Here is an 18940-nt window from a genome sequence, read left to right as displayed (position 1 = left end):
GTGTCTTTAAAACAGAAATATACAAGGGTGCCTGGGCGGCTCAGTTGATTTCTGCTCAGGTCATGATCTCACAGTCTGTGGGTTTCAGCCCCACTTCGGGCTCTGTGCTGGCAGTGAGAAGCCTGCTTGGGATTCTCTCCCTCCCTCTGCCCCTCCCCAGCTCATGTTCTCCCTCCTCTCTCAAAAATAAATAAATAAACATTTAAAAAAACAGAAATACACAAAGAGTAAGGTGATATATAGCTCATTTGACAAAAATGTGTGATCAAAGCCCCACAGAAATCAAACCCAGTATTTCCCCTCAGAATTCAGTAATTCAATATTCTCAGTGACTTTACGTAACATAACTACCAAAAATCATGAGAATTAATTATGCCTTAGCCCTTTGAATAAGACCATTCAGAAAAACTCTCCCACCCTTCAGCCCATGGAAGCTGTCTTCCCTCCTTCCTCTCAAGAATTTCTCCTACTCATAGCAGTGAGCCCAGACAGCCAATACTGCATACTGCAATTGACCTACACTAGCTCCATTACTCCCCCGGAACTCAGAATTGGGGAACAGACAAAGCCATGAAGGGCCGGGGCAGCCACTGTTCTTCCTTTTGCATAAACAAAGAATGACCAAAGGGAGGACATTAGCAGAAAGAAGTAGAATAGAGAGAATGCACATCCCCAGAAAGGGATTTGAGGGGGGAAGAAGGAAGGGAAGAAACCAAGCCTCAGACATCATAGGCATAATGGAAGTCCTAGGATAAACACTCCAAGAGTTTGCACCTGCAAGAGACTGGATAGTCTGAAGAGCTGAATTCTACATTGCAACAGGCATTCCAGATATGCTTTAAATTCTTCCAATATGAAGAGACTTGAATTCAAAACTGGGCAGAGTGTGGAACAAATTGGAGACCACAAGGTTTTCTTCTTGCTGGAACAGAACTAGCACAGGTAATTTGGCTCTTAAGAACAGTCCTGGCACTATTACTGACCTCTAGATGACAACTAAGACAGCATGTTTGTGGAACAAACAAATGCAGCAGCAACCTCCTTCTCCCCAGATTTCAGCTATGGTGCTATGATCCCAGACCCTGATTCTTCAGTTTTCTATTTGTGGCAGAAACGACAGCTCCCTTGGCAGTACCTCCAGCAGTAGTGTTCTAGGATACATCCAGGGAATGGGTCCCTGGAGACCCAGCCCAGTGCCCACTCTCTAAATTTCAACAGCTCCAATATCAAATCCCTTTCTTCTTAAGTTAACCAGGGCAGTAATCATAATCTGTCACTGAATCACGACTGATAAAATTATCAAATACAAGCTGATAATAATGATGAATGGAAAAGAAACCTGGTATACAAATACCAGATGTAGGGGTGTCCAACTGTTGATCTCAGCTCAAGTCTTGATCTCAGGGTCGTGCATTCAAGCCCCACATTGGGTTCCACACTGGGCATGGAGCCTACTTTAAAAAAAAGAAAAGAAAAAATAGCAGATGTAAATCAAATCAATGTTTTCTTCATATCTGTTTGCCTTTTACTAGTAATCCTTTCTAACAATCAGTTCACTGGTATATCTTAATGAAATTAACTTGAATGACTCAAAATTCATTCTGTAATATTGACTACTAATTATTAATTGAGCCACTAAACAAACTAGCCAGCCACCTACAACTATTTACTCTTGGTGGCCTACTATAGTAGAAGCTCTCAATAACCTTCTACTTAACAAATTTACCAGATCAAGGATACACACTATATATTATCTCTGAAAAACATCATACAGCAGACTTGAGTATGTTTATTATGTCTAAGTACTAGTTGAATTGCATCCTTAGCAATCAAGTATTTATTTCCAATCCAGTTTATGCCAGTTGTGCCAATTATCTGACATGATTAAATATTATGTAAATAGAGTAAGTGCAAATACAACAAAGTTATTGTTTCTATAAGATATAAGTAGAATCTTTTGGAATGATCCAGTAAATTTTAGTATATGTGCTGCCGAAGCGAGCACTGGAATGATCCAGTAAAGATGAGATGATTTTTAACAAAAGGGAAGACGGATGTCAAATGAAGTGTGAGAATTTCAACAGCAAAAGGTTAGGGTGTAGAAGGATTTGTAAAATCTAGGATTCCAGCTCATATTACTTCAAGTGTTTCACTCTCACTCTACTTTAAAAACACAGAAACTGAAAGTGGTAGATGTTGTACTGTGGGTGTGGTCTATGAAAAAGAGGAAATGCAGGACTCCAACCTTTTCTCAAAGAAATGGTTTTGCCCTACAACAAAAGATAGGCTAATTATTGTGCAAGTTTTAAGTAGAAATAAAATAATAGATGTATGTATCTTTTTTTATATAATACAGATCTTTAACCAAAATAAAACCTACACTATATCTTGGGAAAGAACCATTCTGTTTATAATAATGAAAGGTCAAAAACTGTCAAAAGTCTTTCCACATGGCTAATGGGGCGCCTGGGTGGCTTAGTTGGTTAAGCGTCCGACTTTCGCTTAGGTCATGATCTCGCGGTTCGTGGGTTCGAGCCCCGCGTTGGGCTCTGTGCTGACTGCCAGCTCAGAGCCTGGAGCCTGTTTCAGTCTGTGACTCCCTCTCTCTCTGACCCTCCCCTGCTCATGCTGTCTCTCTCTCTCTCTCTCCTAGAAATAAATAAAACATTAAAAAAAAATTTTTTTTTTAAAAAGTCTTTCCACATGGCTAATGATAGCCATTTCCCTTATTTTCTCCATACTGCCAAGCCTCCACTCATGCTTTAGAAGAAAAGTCAATGAAGCAGTCTAACGTGAATTAAAGAAAAACACAAAGCTTTGTGGGTTTCTTCTTATATTTGTTGCTATTGCTACTTCTTTTTTTTAACTTTTTCTTTAGAAAGAACTTCAAACTTACAGAAAAAATGCTGGAATAGAAAAAAAGAAAAACCTGCATACACTTTACCCAGATTCATCTAATAATATTTTACCCTATTTGCTGCTTTATCAACTTGTGTTCTCATCTCTCTCCTTCCATTAATAGGTCACCTACACACAATTTTTTCCCTGAAGCATTTGAAACTAAGTTGCATACATCCTGGTCCTTTACACCTAAAAACTTTAGAGTACATTTCCTAAGAATAGGGGTCTTCTCTTGCATAGATATAATACTTGTATCCAATTTCTGTGTTCCAATGTTGTCAAGTGACCAAATAAGATACTTGATACCATTTTTTCCCCTCTATTAGGGAATTCCATCTAGGATTAGAAAATGCATGTAGCTGTCATGTCTCTTTAGTATTCTTTAATGTGGGATATTTCCAGAGCCCTTTTTTTGTCTTTAATTTTTTAAGCATTCGGTCATTTTGTTTTAACACTTAAAAAGAACATATATTTGTTTTAAACTGAACATTTTTCAGGATGCCTGGGTGGCTTTGTCAGTTAAGCATCCAACTTCAGTTCAGGTCATCATCTCACATTTCCTGGATTCAAGCCCTGTGTCAGGCTCTATGCTGACAACCCAGAGTTTAGAGCCTGCTTCAGATTGTGTGTGTCTCTCTCTCTGCCCGTACCCTGCTCACCCTCTGTCTCTCTCTGTCTCTCAAAAAATGAATAAATGTTAAGAAAATAAACAAATTGAACATTCTTCATTTTGGTATTTTTTTAACCTAAGAATTTTTCGTTTTGTGCTGGCATATTAAATGTCATTAAATTTTAAACTGACCTCATATCCAGCCACCCTAGCTATAATCTCATTTCCACTAATTTGCCTATATTTGAGAATAGTGCTTTTTTGTTTTTTCCTTCACAAAACTTATTATTTTTATTTCTCTCATTTATTGACCTGTCTAGGACACCACTGTGCTAAAGAGAAGTAGTGACAGTGGAATGTCTTAATATACTGGGAATGCTTCTAACCTTTACCTTTAGAATACTTACTATGTATAAGTACCCTTTAACAGGTTAGAAAAGTTCTACTCTATTCCTTTCTCTAGGAGGTTTTTTGCTGTTTTTGGTTTTGCTTTTAAATCACAAATAAATGTTGAATTTTATCAAATGTTTTTTCTGTATCTGTTACAACGGGTTTTCTTCTTTTATCTATTATTGCAATTAAATATGATTCTAAAGTTGGGGCGCCTGGGTGGCTCAGTCAGTGAAGCGTCCAACTTCAGCTCAGGTTAATGGTTTCTTTCGGTTAATGGGTTCAAGCTCCACACTGGACTCCATTCTGACAGTGGAGAAACTGCTTGGGATTCTCTCTCTCCACCCTCTCTCTCTGCCCCTCCTCCACGCATGCTTTGTCTCTCAAAATAAATAAACTTTTAAAAAATATATATGATTCTAATGTTGAACTAACCTGTATTACTAGAATGCTTCCAACCTGATTATATATCACACTATAGTTATCTGTACTAATATTTAAGGTTTCACATCCTATCTTCCTAAGTGATGCTAGCTTGTAATTTTCCTTAATCATATTGTCATTGTCTAATGCTAGCATTAAGATTTATTAGCCTGAAAAAAATGAGGCAGTCAATGCTCCCAAAAAAGACAAACTTTGACTTTGTGAGGGTTAGAATTAAGTTATTTAAATACTCTGTAGAACTAGCTTGCAAAACCATCTGAACCTGGCATTTTCTTTGCAGTAAGACATATAAATACAGAATCAATTCTCGGGGCACCTGGGTGGCTCAGTCAGTTAAGCGTCCGACTTTGGTTCAGGTCATGATCTCACAGTCTGTGGGTTCGAGTCCCACGTCAGGCTCTGTGCTGATAACTCAGAGCCTGGAGCCTGCTTTGGATTCTTTGTCTCCCTCCCTCTCTGCCCCTCCCCTGCTCATGCTCTGTCTCTCTCTGTTTCAAAAATAAGTAAACATGAAAAAATTTTATAAAAAAGAGAAAAAAACTTTACAAAAAAGAATCAATTCTCTTAAATGGTATATTTCTACTACTTCTTTTTTGTGTGTGTTTTAATGTGTATGTGTGTTTATTGAAATAGAGTTGACACCCAATATTATATTCACTTCAGGTGTATAAAATAGTGATTAAATGATAATATATACATTACGAAATGCTTACCACAATAAATGTAGCTACCATCTGCCATAATATTTCTACTGCTTCTTGAATCTGTTTCAGAATTTATATTTTTCTGGAAAGCTGTCTATTCAAATGTATTTGCCTAAGTTTTTCATGGTCTCATCTGTAATTCCGTACTCTTTTCAGTCCTCATGTTATTCTTTTCCATTGCTTTTTATCCAAGGTAAGGACCCACAGCTCCTGTCACTCTCAAAAATATATCATACATGAATCCAAAAAATAAGAGCCACTGGATTAGATCACAGTCACAGAAGTGAGCTGAACTGTGCCTCCATCAATAACACAGTGACATCACCTAAGCACCGCATCTTCGTTAGTGTTAAGAGTTAGTAACCCTTAAATTTAGGAAATTGAGCAAATTCAGTGTTCCTAAAATTGGTGAACAGTGGTTCCACCAATCCTCTGAAAAAAGGAATTAAAGTGCTTTAATATTTCATAAAGTTCCAGTTTTTATTCTTAGAGAATGCTTTCTACTTTGTTGATATTTTTTGGACAGTAAGTTTTCTCTGATACTTTTTATTCTAGAAAATTGCAAATTGACCCAAAAAAAGGAAAGAAAATTAAAAGTTGGCAATCCTATGTCAATCTAACTTATTTTTTCAAATACATAAGTCTAAAAACAGTAAACTACATGACCTCTAAGACCTCCATGGCCCCAATGTTATATGTGAAAAAGAGGAAGGGCCAAAGGATAGAGGGATGGAAGGAACTAATTATTTACATTAACAAAGATAAGTAACTTATCCAAGCTTAAGTCCTTATTTAATCAATACCTTCCTGATTTTTAAGCTTTTAACTCTACAATATCCCCAACCTCTACTTAAATAGATAAATCTTCCAAATGTAACATTCTTAATGAACCTTTCTCTCAGTAAACATGGCTTCCGATTGCAAATCATTGTAACATCAAAGTGTGACATGTAAGATAACTAGTCTCATCGTTTTCCTCCAAACCACATAGATTTTCAGATCTTACTGCCTATCCCTCCTAAATCATTCATTTCTTCAAATGACAGCTCTGTTTCTACAGCTAAATCCAAAGATTAATCAAAGAAATTGCCTAATAAAATTCTTTAACTTCAAGGACCCAGAGACAATAAGAAGGAAGAAAAAAATAACTTTCTTATCTTACAATAAGAAAGCCATCTCCAAAATGCAAAACACAGGCATTGACTACACTCAAAGAGCTACACTCACTACAGAAAAGAAAACAGAAGATACCACAAAGTCATCCTGAGACTCTACTCATGAATCCCAAAAGAGGGGTGTCCAAGCCAAAGCAGAAGAATCTTTGCATTACTTAATGGCAGAGCAGCAGTTTGCAATTAATATATCAATCAAAAGATAACAAACTTACTCAAGGTCACACAGCTTTGAAAATATAATTATAGGTATTGTTGAGATTTTGCTGTAGAGTATTAAATGGACAAGGAGGTAGAGAGGGAGTCTGGGGTGCCTAAAATATGCTTCCATCTGGCTCTGGGTACAGAATCCAAAAGTAAAAAGAGTTCCTTCCTGGGTAATTGACCTAGCTTGACCAAACTCAGAAGGAAAACAGCAATAATAATAAAGATTGGACAACTGACCAGGAATTCCTTCTTCCCCTTTGTCAGAAACTGAAAATCCAGAAGGCTAAGGAATCCTAGCAAAGTTGACAATACAAGGCAGTATGTACTTCTGAGTCAAATTCAAGGTACAAACATAAATGCTATAAGAGTTCCTAGAGAAAAGAAAAGACCACCAATGGGCACTGTGGGAAAAGGCAAAGAATATTATCTAACACTAAATGTCAAGTGTGCAGAGGTTCAAAAACTCTGCTCTGGGGCCTAAAGAAACTATAGTGTATGTTCAATAATAGACATTGTACAATAATGTTCACAGTAGCATTTTTGTACAGCTAAAAATTGAAAGCAACTAAAATGTTCATTGACAGAAGATCAATAAATAAGAGTATATTCAATTAGTGGAATATTATATAGCAGTGAAAATCAATAAACCAAAGCTACTCCCAACAATACATATGAACCTCAGAAAGTTAAGTGCCAGGCTATTCAAACAATATGTCTATTTTTACAAACCTAAAAAATAAAATTTTATCTGTTATTAATTCAACACATATAAAATAAATCCTTTTAAAGCAAGGGAATACTGGGGCACCTGGCTAGCTCAGTCAGTAGAGCAGCAACTCTTGGTCTTCAGGTCATGTGACTTAGAGCTGCACATTAGGGGTAGAGTTTACTTAAAAATAATAAAAATAAAAATAAAAATATTTTTTAATTAAAACAATTGATAAAGCAAGAGAATACTAAACACAAAAATCAGGACAAGGTTGTCAAAGGAAAGAAAATTGGGATACAAGAAAATCACGTAATTGTTTCTGGGTAAATTCATAGGACTGTACCATGTCTTTTCCATGCCCCAAGCATTACAGAAAACCTTTTTTACTTTGATTAAACAACCAATAGAAATGATATTATTTCTGAAAATACTTAGAAAATTGAAATATACTTAAATTAAACCAAAAAAAATGTTTTTAATAAGCTTCCATGCTAAAATCATTATTTAATATAAACAATCTTTCTATAATACCAACAATCACTCCCAGCTTTTAATTTTGGCAAATCCATACTTTTGGTACATTACATGTACCAAAAGTAAGACAGACATGCATGGCCAATTAAGACCTTAACAGCTTTAAGCTGTCTTCTAACTGTATTTTGTGACATTATTTTAATTGAAAAGTCTGTGACTGGGCTATATATTTGTATTCAAGCTCTTATAATGGCAAAAAACATTGCTTGGGTTTCCTCCTGTTAGTCTACTCTGCTACACAACCAACAACATAACTATAAATACCTTTTAATTTACAGATTAAGAGAACAATCAAGTGTGCTCTTTTGGTAAAATAACTTTTAAATAATCATCAACTATAACATCAACAATGATTTTAACATTAAAAGACCATTTGTGTGGGGGCACCTGGGTGACACAGTCAGTTAAGCATCCAACTCTCAATCTTGGCTCAGGTCACAATCTCATGGTTTGTGAGTTTGAGCCTCACATCAAGTTCTGCACTGATGGCACGGAGCCTGCTTGAAATTCTATCTCTCCGTCTCCGTCTCTCTGTACCTTCCCTGCTTGTGCACACGCTCGCTCTCTCTCTCTCTCTCTCTCTCTCTCTGAAAATAAATAAACTTAAGAAAAGTTTAAAAGAAGATAATTTGTGCAGAAAATCATTTGTACACTAGGATAAAAATCTTTTCTAGCTATATGAACTATGCATCCTATCTATACTTTTGATCTGAGAGGATTTTTTGACATAAATGTATCATTAATGGCAGAGGAAAAGAAAGTTTACAAGTAGCAGTAATTCTAAATAATAAATCTATTTACCTAGAAAGTAGTTTATAATGTTTTGTGAAAGCAATTTCTCACATTGCAATGCAGGAAAATGTAAGATCTTACGATTCAATTTGTCAAAGGTACAGAGAATGCAGTCAGAGAAAAGAAAAAAAAAACTCAGTATAAATGCAGACACAGGGCTAAATCTTTTTGAGGTAAGTAAAAAATATTCTAAAGTAATATGGATACTATATTTAACAGTAAATTACCTGATAGACAATGATCACAAGGCAGAGAAAGCATCATCTTAGCATTAAGTTTTTTTAAGAATAGAAAATACTTTGTTCGATAATTGCAAATTTTTTTTTAAATATTTTTATTTATTTCTAGACGAGAGAGAGAGACAGCGTGAGCGGGGGAGGGTCAGAGAGAGAGGGAGTCACAGACTGAAACAGGCTCCAGGCTCTGAGCTGGCAGTCAGCACAGAGCCCGACGCGGGGCTCGAACCCACGAACCGCGAGATCATGACCTAAGTGAAAGTCGGACGCTTAACCGACTAAGCCACCCAGGTGCCCCTATAATTGCAAATTTTTTAAAAGTCTGACACTGTCCATGGCGCCTGGGTGGCTCAGTTGGTTGGATGACCGACTTCAGCTCAGGTCATGGTCTCACGGTCCGTGGGTTCGAGCCCCACATCGGGCTCTGTGCTGACAGTTCAGAGCCTGGAGCCTGCTTTGGATTCTGTGTCTCCCCCTCTGTCTCTGCCCCTCCCCCAATCATGCTCTGTCTCTCAAGAATAAATAAACACTAAAAATTTAAATAGGTTTTTAGAGATTGACATATTAATTTTAAATTAAAAATGAGGGAAAATAAATAAGAATAGCCTGAAAAGTTCTGAAAAGATGTTATAAAGCTACCACAATTAAATCTTTGAGGCAATGATGGTACATAAATAGATCACTATATAGAAACAGGATCAACCTAAATCACTTTCAATATTGCACTGGTGAAATAAATTACAGTATTTGCATACAATGTAATACTGTGCAATCATTTTAAAAAGAGGGAGCTCTACCTATACTCATATTTTAAAAACCACATTCAAGTTACAGTGGTAAATGAAAAAATATTCAGAACAGCAAGTATAAATGCTACAATAGATAAATGTGTAAAAAAAGAAATGTATGCATATACATGCTTTCCAAAGTATCTTACATAGGCTGTATGAAATATCTCTGGAAAGCCCTAAAAGAAATCTTTAACAGTGGTTAACCAGGACACCTGGGTGGCTCAGTCTTAGGTTAAGTTTATGATTTCAGGTCAGGTCATGACCTCATGGTTCCTGAGTTGGGGCCCCACATTGGTGCAGAGCTTGCCAGGGATTCTCCTTTCTTTCTGCTTCTCTTCCACTAGTGCTTTCTCTATCAAAATAAATAAATAAACTTCTAAAAATATAGTATTTAACTAAAAAAGGGAAACTGGTTGTCTGACGGCAAAGTGTGAGTATGTACTTTTTACCCATTTATATCTTCTGAGTGTTTCATCTGTTGAATACTTTTCATTGCCATTTTAAAATAATATGCATTTAATATGTATATACTATAATGAGTTTTACTAAGTTAAATTATCAAAAAGGAATGAATTTTTCTATCTCAGGTCTAAATTCCACCTGCTAATGAAAGCTGCCCCGAATGTTCAGAGTTCTCAGGAAAGTGTCCAAATTTCAGGTGCTAGTTCCTCTTGAGAGTTAAACACAAAAAACAAAATGGGTGAGATAAGCAGCCTGCAAAACAAAAAATAAAACAAAACCTGTACCATCAGTTTTCCCCACAAAGGGATGCCTGTGATCTTTCCAAATATCTGATCGATTCACAAAACAGAAAAGAAGCAACAAGACTGATGTTGAATCAGAGACAAATATCCTTAGGACCAGAATTTCAACAAATGTCTGCTGAAAAACTAGTTAGAAGATGGAGATAAAGACAGAGCCAAAGTGAAGAATTTGACTTCTTCTTTAACCTCATTTCAAAAGCAGGAAATGTACCTGCACAAAGAATGTTCTGAGAAAGGTGAGTACTCTAGAGGGTCAGAGAAGACCAGCAGTTAAAACAATATTCTTCAGATTACTCCTCGACACTACCCACGTCCATCTGTTGGGATCTGCCTGTCACCAAATGATGTGCATTTCCAAAAAGCAAGACTTCCCAGAAAGAACCATGAAGAACAGACAAGCATGTTTTGGATCCAGGTTGTAATTCTTCTTGTGAGTCTGATTAGGAGGTGACATTGAGGACATTAGTCCACTAATACCTGACATACTCTAGATCAACTGGGAAAGTTCAGATTTCTCAACCTGCCATACTAAAAATGAGAACAGAACTATGAAATCTCCAAAAGGTGCGTACGCGCACACACACACGATACTTTCTATCCAACTGCTCTTACTTTGGTATTTCTCTCTAAATTCAAGTTTCCAATTCCTTCTCTAGAAAACAAATCAATATTTAGTATATCTATTTTGTATGGTTATCAAATATATTTTCAAATGCATAAACTACTAAGGCCTGAGTACTAAAAGAATAAACAATTTCAAACAGAGGTTTGGAAAAATTTACTGATGTATCCTGATTACACAACTAAACTATCACTATATGTTTCCAATTTGTTTGTTAAGTCTCACTACAACTAGACAAATTTAACAGAAAAAAAGATATCATCTGCATATCCCTAATTCATCCAAAATCCTCTCCATCCTTTTAATGCACGCCACACAGCAGGATATAATAAGGGATATTAGGACTTTCCAAATTATCATGTTATGGACAACCATCAGTGAAACATTCATTATCAACATGCATGAGAAGGACAGGAAGAGATAGAATCCTATTACAGCAAAAAAGATGAATAAGATAAAATTTGATAATATAGGCACGAAAGGGGAAAAAAAAACACAGTCTAGGAGAAGAAATATGGATTGCTGTGCAATTCAAGACTATGTATCATGAAGGTGGAATGGACATCCCACTTGGACATGGGTTCCCAAAACACAGCCACTAGAAACCTGGGCTCTATCCACCATTTAATAAAGGTGTTATTTTTCTTATTTGCAAATAACTAAGTTAATGTTGAGTAAATTTGTTTTTCAACTGAGTCTGATTATAAATGGAACAATGTTCATTCTAAAAAATTTTTATGGAAGAAAATCAAAATTGCCAGTAATCTCACCACCAAATTAGCATTTCAGCATACTTTTTCTAACATACACACATTTATAAACACATTTAAATATAACTGGGCTCATGCAATGTATACAATTCTGTACAATGCCTTTTTTCATTTAACATAGGTTTGTGGGCAAGCTGATGGTTCAGTTGGTTGAATGTCTGACTCTTGATTTCAGTTCAGGTCATGATCTCACGGTTTTTAAGTTCGACTCCCAAGTCAGTCTCTGCACTGATAGGGCAGAGCCTGCTTAGGATTCTGTCTCTCTCTTCCCCTCTCTCTCTGCCCCTCCTCCAATCATGCTGTATGTTTCCCTCTCTCTCTCAAAATAAATTTAAAATTTTTTTTTCAATTAAAAATTAATAAACATAGGTTTGGAATAATCCTAACATTTTAAATATTCATCCAAGTTACAAATATCACATCACAGTGTGCAGTTAAAATAGCCCGTGGGACAGATACTTAAGTTATTTACATTATTTATTTAGCAAAATAGATGAGAGATCAATATTTCATTGATGAGGGCCAAATAGCACCAAGCTTTCCTTGCAGAGGTCCTGGTAAAGTGAATAAATAGAGAAACACAGCTCTAGTGATCAAGCTCTAATAATCCACTGAACGGGACATCCTTACCAAGCCAGCTCTGTAATTCATATCTTCACAAACACTTATTTGCCTTGATCCCTTTATCATTTTCAGAATTTTGTTTGGTTTTTAACAAACTGAGAGAATGAAAGTGATGAGGCCAGCCTTAAAATTCAGTGATTTACCACACACCTGCAATGAGTTCAACCAAGTAGGGAGAAGTAAGGCTATTTGTGGCCCAGAGAAACCTAGAGAATAAAGTATTGTCAGATTTAGATTTTTCTCAACCTGACTGTAAGCAACTCTCCTTTGAGATCAAGCCGGAACTTCTAAGTAGAACTAACAATAGTGATTTCTTTAATAGCAAGGGTGGAAGATGGGGCGATGGTACGTAAAGCTATATGCACCTGTACTTGCCATCAGACAAAAATTAGAAAATAGTAATTGTGTTACAAAAAAGAGGGGAGGGGCTAATGTAAATGAAGCATTTTCCTTGTATAGCATTAGAACTGTATTGTTCAGACTGTAGCCTGGAGTATGACCCAATTTGGTGTGCTATATCAATGTTTTAAAAATATGTGATATAGAACAAAACAAAGTATCAGAGTACAGCACAGGGGGCAAAGTACTGTTTTTTGAAATTTTTGTTTCAGAGGTAGGTGTGTGTATGTGTGTGTGTGTGTGTGTGTGTGTGTGTGCTGGGTCAGGATAGGTAAAATTATTTCCTATTGTGTGCCCTAGTTTTAATTTCCTTAATTTTTTTCATATACGCAGAAGTCATCAATTTGTACAACAAATGTTTGAGTAAGTATACTACAGAGTTGATGAGACAACGGTGTGCTGGTATGATACAAGTGAACAAAAATATTTGGGTCCCTGCCCTTGCACAATTCTTACAGTTTAGAAACAATCATATAACCACATAAATATAGAGCAGCAGCATAACTAAACATTCACACTCAAAATAATCCTCTTTCAAGAAATGTTAGGGAATCACTTATCTATTGTGTCCATTGCTGTATGCTTAAGTGTTATGGAAGGAAAAATTTAGGGAATTAAGATGGATTATCTTTAAGAGAGCTTTAGATTTAGATTGAGGGGGAGCCAGGTCAGGATTCTCTCAGGAAGTACATTCAAGCAGAGACTGGAAAGATGTACCAAAAACAAAGTGGGAAGAAAGTGTGGCAGAAAACAGCACTTTGGCAAAGGCCTGTACAGTTTGTGAAACAGAAAAGCCAAAGGGCACATAAGAAAACTAAAAACATCTAGATAAGGTTTGGGGGTTGCTTGGGATAGGAAGAGATAATGCAGGAATTTTAAGTCTCCTGAGAGCAATGAGAATCATTCAATTTGCATTTTAAAAGATCATAAGTAGAACAGAATAGGCAGGAAGCTAGAGTGGCTGAGATGATGCCAAGTAGAGACTAGAGGCCTGATCTAATACATATTTTGGAAGCAGAAGGGACAAGGTTTGGTGATGTGATGAGGGCTGAGATACCTGGGATAACTCAAAGGTTTCCTAAGTGAACAGTGAAATGGGGCAAGTTGCATGAGAAACCCAGAGGAGCAGAGCTGAGAGAAAAGATCCTGGTTCAGCTGGTTACAGTTAACAAGTAGAGATGTCAAATTAAAAACTAGAACTTGACAGAGATATTAAAGAAAAAAAAAAAGAAGTCATCATCAAAAGGGTTTTTTATGATACATTATACTGATCCTTAAATATTTACCCATAATAATGTGTAATACAAACCCCCCAAAAACCTAAAATAAATCTTAAAAGATTCTATGGAGCAACAGTTCATAAATACCACAGTAGTTGAAGCCACTGTGTATCTACAAATATAGAGCAACAATGTATCTGAACATTCATATTCAAAATAATCCTCTTCCAGGAAATGGTAGGGAATCACTTGTCTTTTGTGTTCACTTGCTGTGTATGCTCCACATCTAACACAGTGCATGACACATATATGGTGTTAAATATCTATTGAAGAAATATACCCACTACTAGGCAGAATAAACCACTCAGCAAAAATAAGACAAACAGCCCAAATAACAAGCAATTCTACAAGAAAAACTCTGTACTATGAAACATACAAATGTATAGCAAGGATATTTCTCAGGGAAAAAAAGGAAAATGAGTTATTTACTTTATCATACCCTAATAGTATCAGAGCTAGATTCTGTTCCCAAAGAATCAGCTAAATTTCAATACCAGAAATTCTATCCCTAGACAACCAAAGGCAAAATATGCTCACCATTCCCTATTACCCGTATATATGAGAAAGAATCAAAATGTAATAAAAGTTTCATATTTGAAGCTCTGGTAAAATCTCACCTAGATTATTAAAACAAACAAAAGGTAGAAGGAAATTTATGAAAATAAAAATAGCAATTACTGATGATTTTTCTTTTTTTTCTCCTGTTCACAAAAGTCATACCGATATATAGGAGAAAATTCAGAAAATGCACACAGAGACAAAAGAGAAAAATTACCCATAAGTCATCACCCAGAAGTAACTAACCACTTTCAACATTTTGTACAGAACTTTTTCTGTGCATACATGGAGGTTGAGAGTAAACAGTGATCCACAGCTAATGATATAATTGTTTCAGACTGTGAAGGAGATTACAGAATGCTGTTATGGCTAGCGTACACTATTGAGAGAAGACTAACTTGAAGAAGTAACAACTGAGATGAGCTACCTGAAGGATGAAATGGAATTAACCAGATAAAGGCACACAGGTCAGGGTAGCAGTCCAGGCAGAGAGAACACAAATGTGAGCAGGGCACCAGGCTCTACCCAGCCAGGAAACTGGGGAGAAAGTTGGGTGGAAGGAGGAGATTGGCTGGGCAAAGCCTTACTGAGAGAGTAGAGAGGACTTGACCCCTGGGGAAAGAAGGATGGGATAGTCCCAACTGCTTAAGTGGGAAAAGGGTTAGTTAGACCGTGCAAGTGCACACTTCTATGATAAGCATCTTCTCCCCCAAAGGGCATGAAAGTAGGGAAATGGAAACCTTTGGGAGTGTGCAGGGAATAAAAAGACAGTGATCCAGTATTTTAAATTTGTATTTTAGGTTCCACACAACCTTCTACACTGGTAGCAAGTAAGGAAAAAAAGTGACTTTAACTCTTGCACAACTCCCAAGAAATTCATATTAGAAATGGAGGTGGGCAGAGGAGCATTAAATATTCATATTAACAAAAAATACAAATTTTAAAAGACTGAAAGACCTGCATTAGCCACTGAGTTTAATGACAATATAGAATATACCTGTTTAATCACCATATCTCTAACAAGTATATAACCAATAAATTAGTATCAAGGGAATAATCATTAGCTGTATTAAGAAAGATGAGGGTAACATAAAGGGATGATCTTAAAAACATCCAGACAAGGAAAACACATCACTATCCTCAGGACAAAGCCCCACACAAAGACTTCTGACCTCTCTAGAAGGGGTAGTGGAGCAGAACAGGCCCCTCAAAGGCTTAGAGACAGTATATCTCAACACTATCACTCCTTCATCCATCCATTCACTCAAGAGAAAATGTTGAACCCAGCAATTCCAGTACTTACATATATATCCAAGATTAAAGAAAACATACATCCATACTAAAACTAGTTCATGAATGCTTGTAGCACATTATTTATAATAGCCAAAAACTAGAAACAACCCAAATGCCCATCAACTGATAAACAAAAATGTATCATACAATGTAATATAAGTCAGCCATAAAAAGAATAAAGTACTGATAGTTGCTACATGACAGATGAACCTTGAAAATACTATGCTAAGTGAAAGAATCCAGTCACAAAACCTACATATTATATGATTATATTTATATAGAATGTCCAGAATAGACAAATCTATTGAGACAGAAAGTAGATAAGTCACTGCCTGGGGCTAGAAAGGATGGGAGCTAGAAAGAAAGGGACAATAACTGCTAATAGGAACAGGGTTTCTTTCTGAGTTGATAAAAATGTACTCACATTAATGCCTCTGGGTAGCTCAGTTGGTTGAGCCTCTGACTCTTGATTTCAGCTCAGGTCATGATCCCAAGGTCTTGGGACTGAGCCTCGCATTGAGCATGGAGCCTGCTTAAGATTCTCTCTCCCTCCTCCCTCCCCCCCCCCACTTGCATGCTCTTGCGCTCTCGCTCTCGCTCTCACCCTAAAATTTTAAAAAATTTAAATTTTAAAATGTTTTCACATTAATTGTGGTGATAGTACAATTCTATGCATGTACTAAAACCACTGGATGGTATACTTCAAATATGTGGATTCTGTGGTATATCAATTACATCTTAATAAAGATGTTACTTAAAAAGAGAGAGGATATTTTTAGCATCCCAGGTATCATGGTAAATTGCTAGAAATACAGCAAAGGGAAAAAACAAAACCTGTTCTCAAAGCCCTAACATTCTAACAGGCAGAAAAAGCCAGTCAAGAGACAATGACAAGATAACGAGAAAAAGAAAGAAAAGAATTCACAGACTACCCCAAGGTTAGTTATGCACCTAACCTACCTCTGGGTGATTCAGAAAGTGTCAAGAAGAGAACTCAAAATACCAGATTTTCATTCTTAATTTGAAATTTACATCTAACTAACTTTTTAAAAATTATGTATCTGTTCAGCTTCTTAAAATCTTCATTCTTATAGAAAGGCTAAGGCATTTTTAAAAGCATTTGTGCACCTACAGAAAGTTTTAAAACAAATATTTTTAACTTTAGAAAAGCAACCGATTAAAATCTGCTAATTAAACGAAACAAGTCTCCGATTAAAATTGTATTTTACTACAAGTTCGCGGAGTGTTGTAAAGATAATGTGCAAACTTTTCATAACGCCTTAAATTGGGAGAAAGAGGGGCCTAAAAAACCGGAACAGCCGTATAATACATTCCAAAACAAAGCACAGGGGCGTGGGGGGGTGGGGAGGTTGGGAGGAGACAAGCAAGGCAGAATTTGACTTAATGATCGTAAAGGAGGACCAAGTGCTTAGAAACAAAAATGGACCTTTAGGAATTAAAGCCACTAATTTTCAACCACAACACTTCGAAGTTATAGTATTAGTTAACTGTTACCATAGGAACAGTGAAGCCGAAGTTCGCTGGATTAAAAATGAAATTACTGCAAAATCAAGTGGGTGTAATAGGGCAAAATTTGGTCCGAACCTAGGTGGAACTGAGCCTAACAGAAACTTTCACCGAGATAAAAGTGAACAAACTCCAACTTCTAACCTACATTTCCGAAACAGGGTTTGATAAATCACCTTTCGGTGTAATTTACCATGTGCTAAAAAAAAGTTTGCCCTCTCTTCTGGAGCAGAAACCTTGCAAAACCACTCCTGGGCATCGCCTACAACCGAAGCCAGCCCGTGAAGCTCTGCACAGTGCAGCTTAGGGGAAGACTGGCTCTGAGTTTACCCGGAAAGCATTTGAACCAAGCCCTGCAGGTTTCACTGGGTAAGCCTGGAGGAAAAAGCCAAGCTCGAACCCGGAGCCCCCGCAGGCCTGCCTCCCTCCTCCACATCCCCACCCTACGCTACGTCCTGTACATGCCTGGCATTCCACGCGAAGCGATCCAACTCATTTATTAAGCACCCACTGTCTACACCGCATCGTGACTTCAGGTACTGCAGGAAGAAATGGCCTCTTGCGGGAAAAACCAAAAGGGCAGCACGGGAACTGAGGACGAACCCGGGAGAGAGCCTGCCTGCCTGCTGCGAGGTGTTCTGGAGACGAGCCCCCGCCTTCACCCCCCGGGTCGTGACAGTCCCAAAGAAGAGATGGCACCGAGGACGCAGCAGGCCGTGCCTCTCCGGAGTCCGCCGCTGATCAGGCTGGAAGGGGAATGGAAAGGAGTCGGCACTCCTAGACCACCCGCGCGCTCCTCTGCCCCAAGGAGCACGACCTGGACTCCGACCCCCGGGAGAACGGCGAGCGCGGGGACCGAACCCCCCGAGAGGGCCGGAGCGGACTGTCACTGGCTCCCGCCTCCCTCCGCTGCGACCATAGCTGGCCACTCTCTCCCCAGCATGACAGCCGCAGAGGCCAGGGACCGAGCGGTCTACCGCCCGGCGTCCCCGCTGCCCCAGCCGCCAGCCACCCCCAGCGGCCCTGCGCTGAGGGGGGCAGTGCTGAGAAGACTGCCCTAGCCCCTCCCCCCACCTTTCCCTCGTCCGTACTCCGGAAAAGCGGTTACCTGGCGCGCGGGTGGGGACGGAGATACGACCCCAAGAAGGAAGATGAGGAGGAAGAAGGTGGCCTCCGGCCCAGAGAGATTTGGGAAATTTGGAAGACTTGTTCCGCACTAGGTGACAGCTGTTCGCTGCGCACGCGCATCGGACCCCAGACGCCTGATCACTCCTCCGCTCCTCACCCTCCCGTCGAGGGGATGGGAGGCAGCGGCGAAGGCGCGCGCACAGCGCCTGCCGGCTCTCCCTGCGCGAGGGCGCGCGCGCTGTCACGTGACCACTGGGGCCCGGCACTTACTGGGTCACGTGAACTTCCAAACAGCTTAAAGATGCCCGGCGCCTTCTTGCTTTGGGATTAGTTTTGGTGCTGTTCTTAATCTAGGCTCTCTATCACGCATCGTGTTCTCTGCGGAGGGGCATGTCCACTTTTTCCAGAGGGGAACACACTTAACCAGAAGGAAGGAACAGGTGCACAGAATCTTGCCCGGAAGTGCCTACCGGATTCCCGCAGGG

The 18940-nt window shown here is 38.3% G+C and overlaps 1 protein-coding gene across 1 annotated transcript in view; it reads right to left on the bottom strand.

The window, feature by feature from the left end:
* Nucleotides 1-18659, bottom strand: part of KDM4C (lysine demethylase 4C) — a gene marked incomplete at its 3' end in the record, with an annotated part of 240575 nt that extends 221916 nt beyond the window's left edge. Inside the window, exon 1 of the mRNA XM_039217112.1 lies at nucleotides 18436-18659. The remainder of the gene's footprint in view (nucleotides 1-18435) is intronic.
* Nucleotides 18660-18940: the final 281 nt, after the last annotated feature.

Source organism: Hyaena hyaena, unplaced genomic scaffold (assembly GCF_003009895.1).
Source record: "Hyaena hyaena isolate Hyena2069 unplaced genomic scaffold, ASM300989v1 scaffold_675, whole genome shotgun sequence".
NCBI lineage: Eukaryota > Metazoa > Chordata > Mammalia > Carnivora > Hyaenidae > Hyaena > Hyaena hyaena.
The sequence above is the reverse complement of the archived record's forward strand: the minus strand, read 5'-3'. Positions and strand labels throughout refer to the sequence as shown.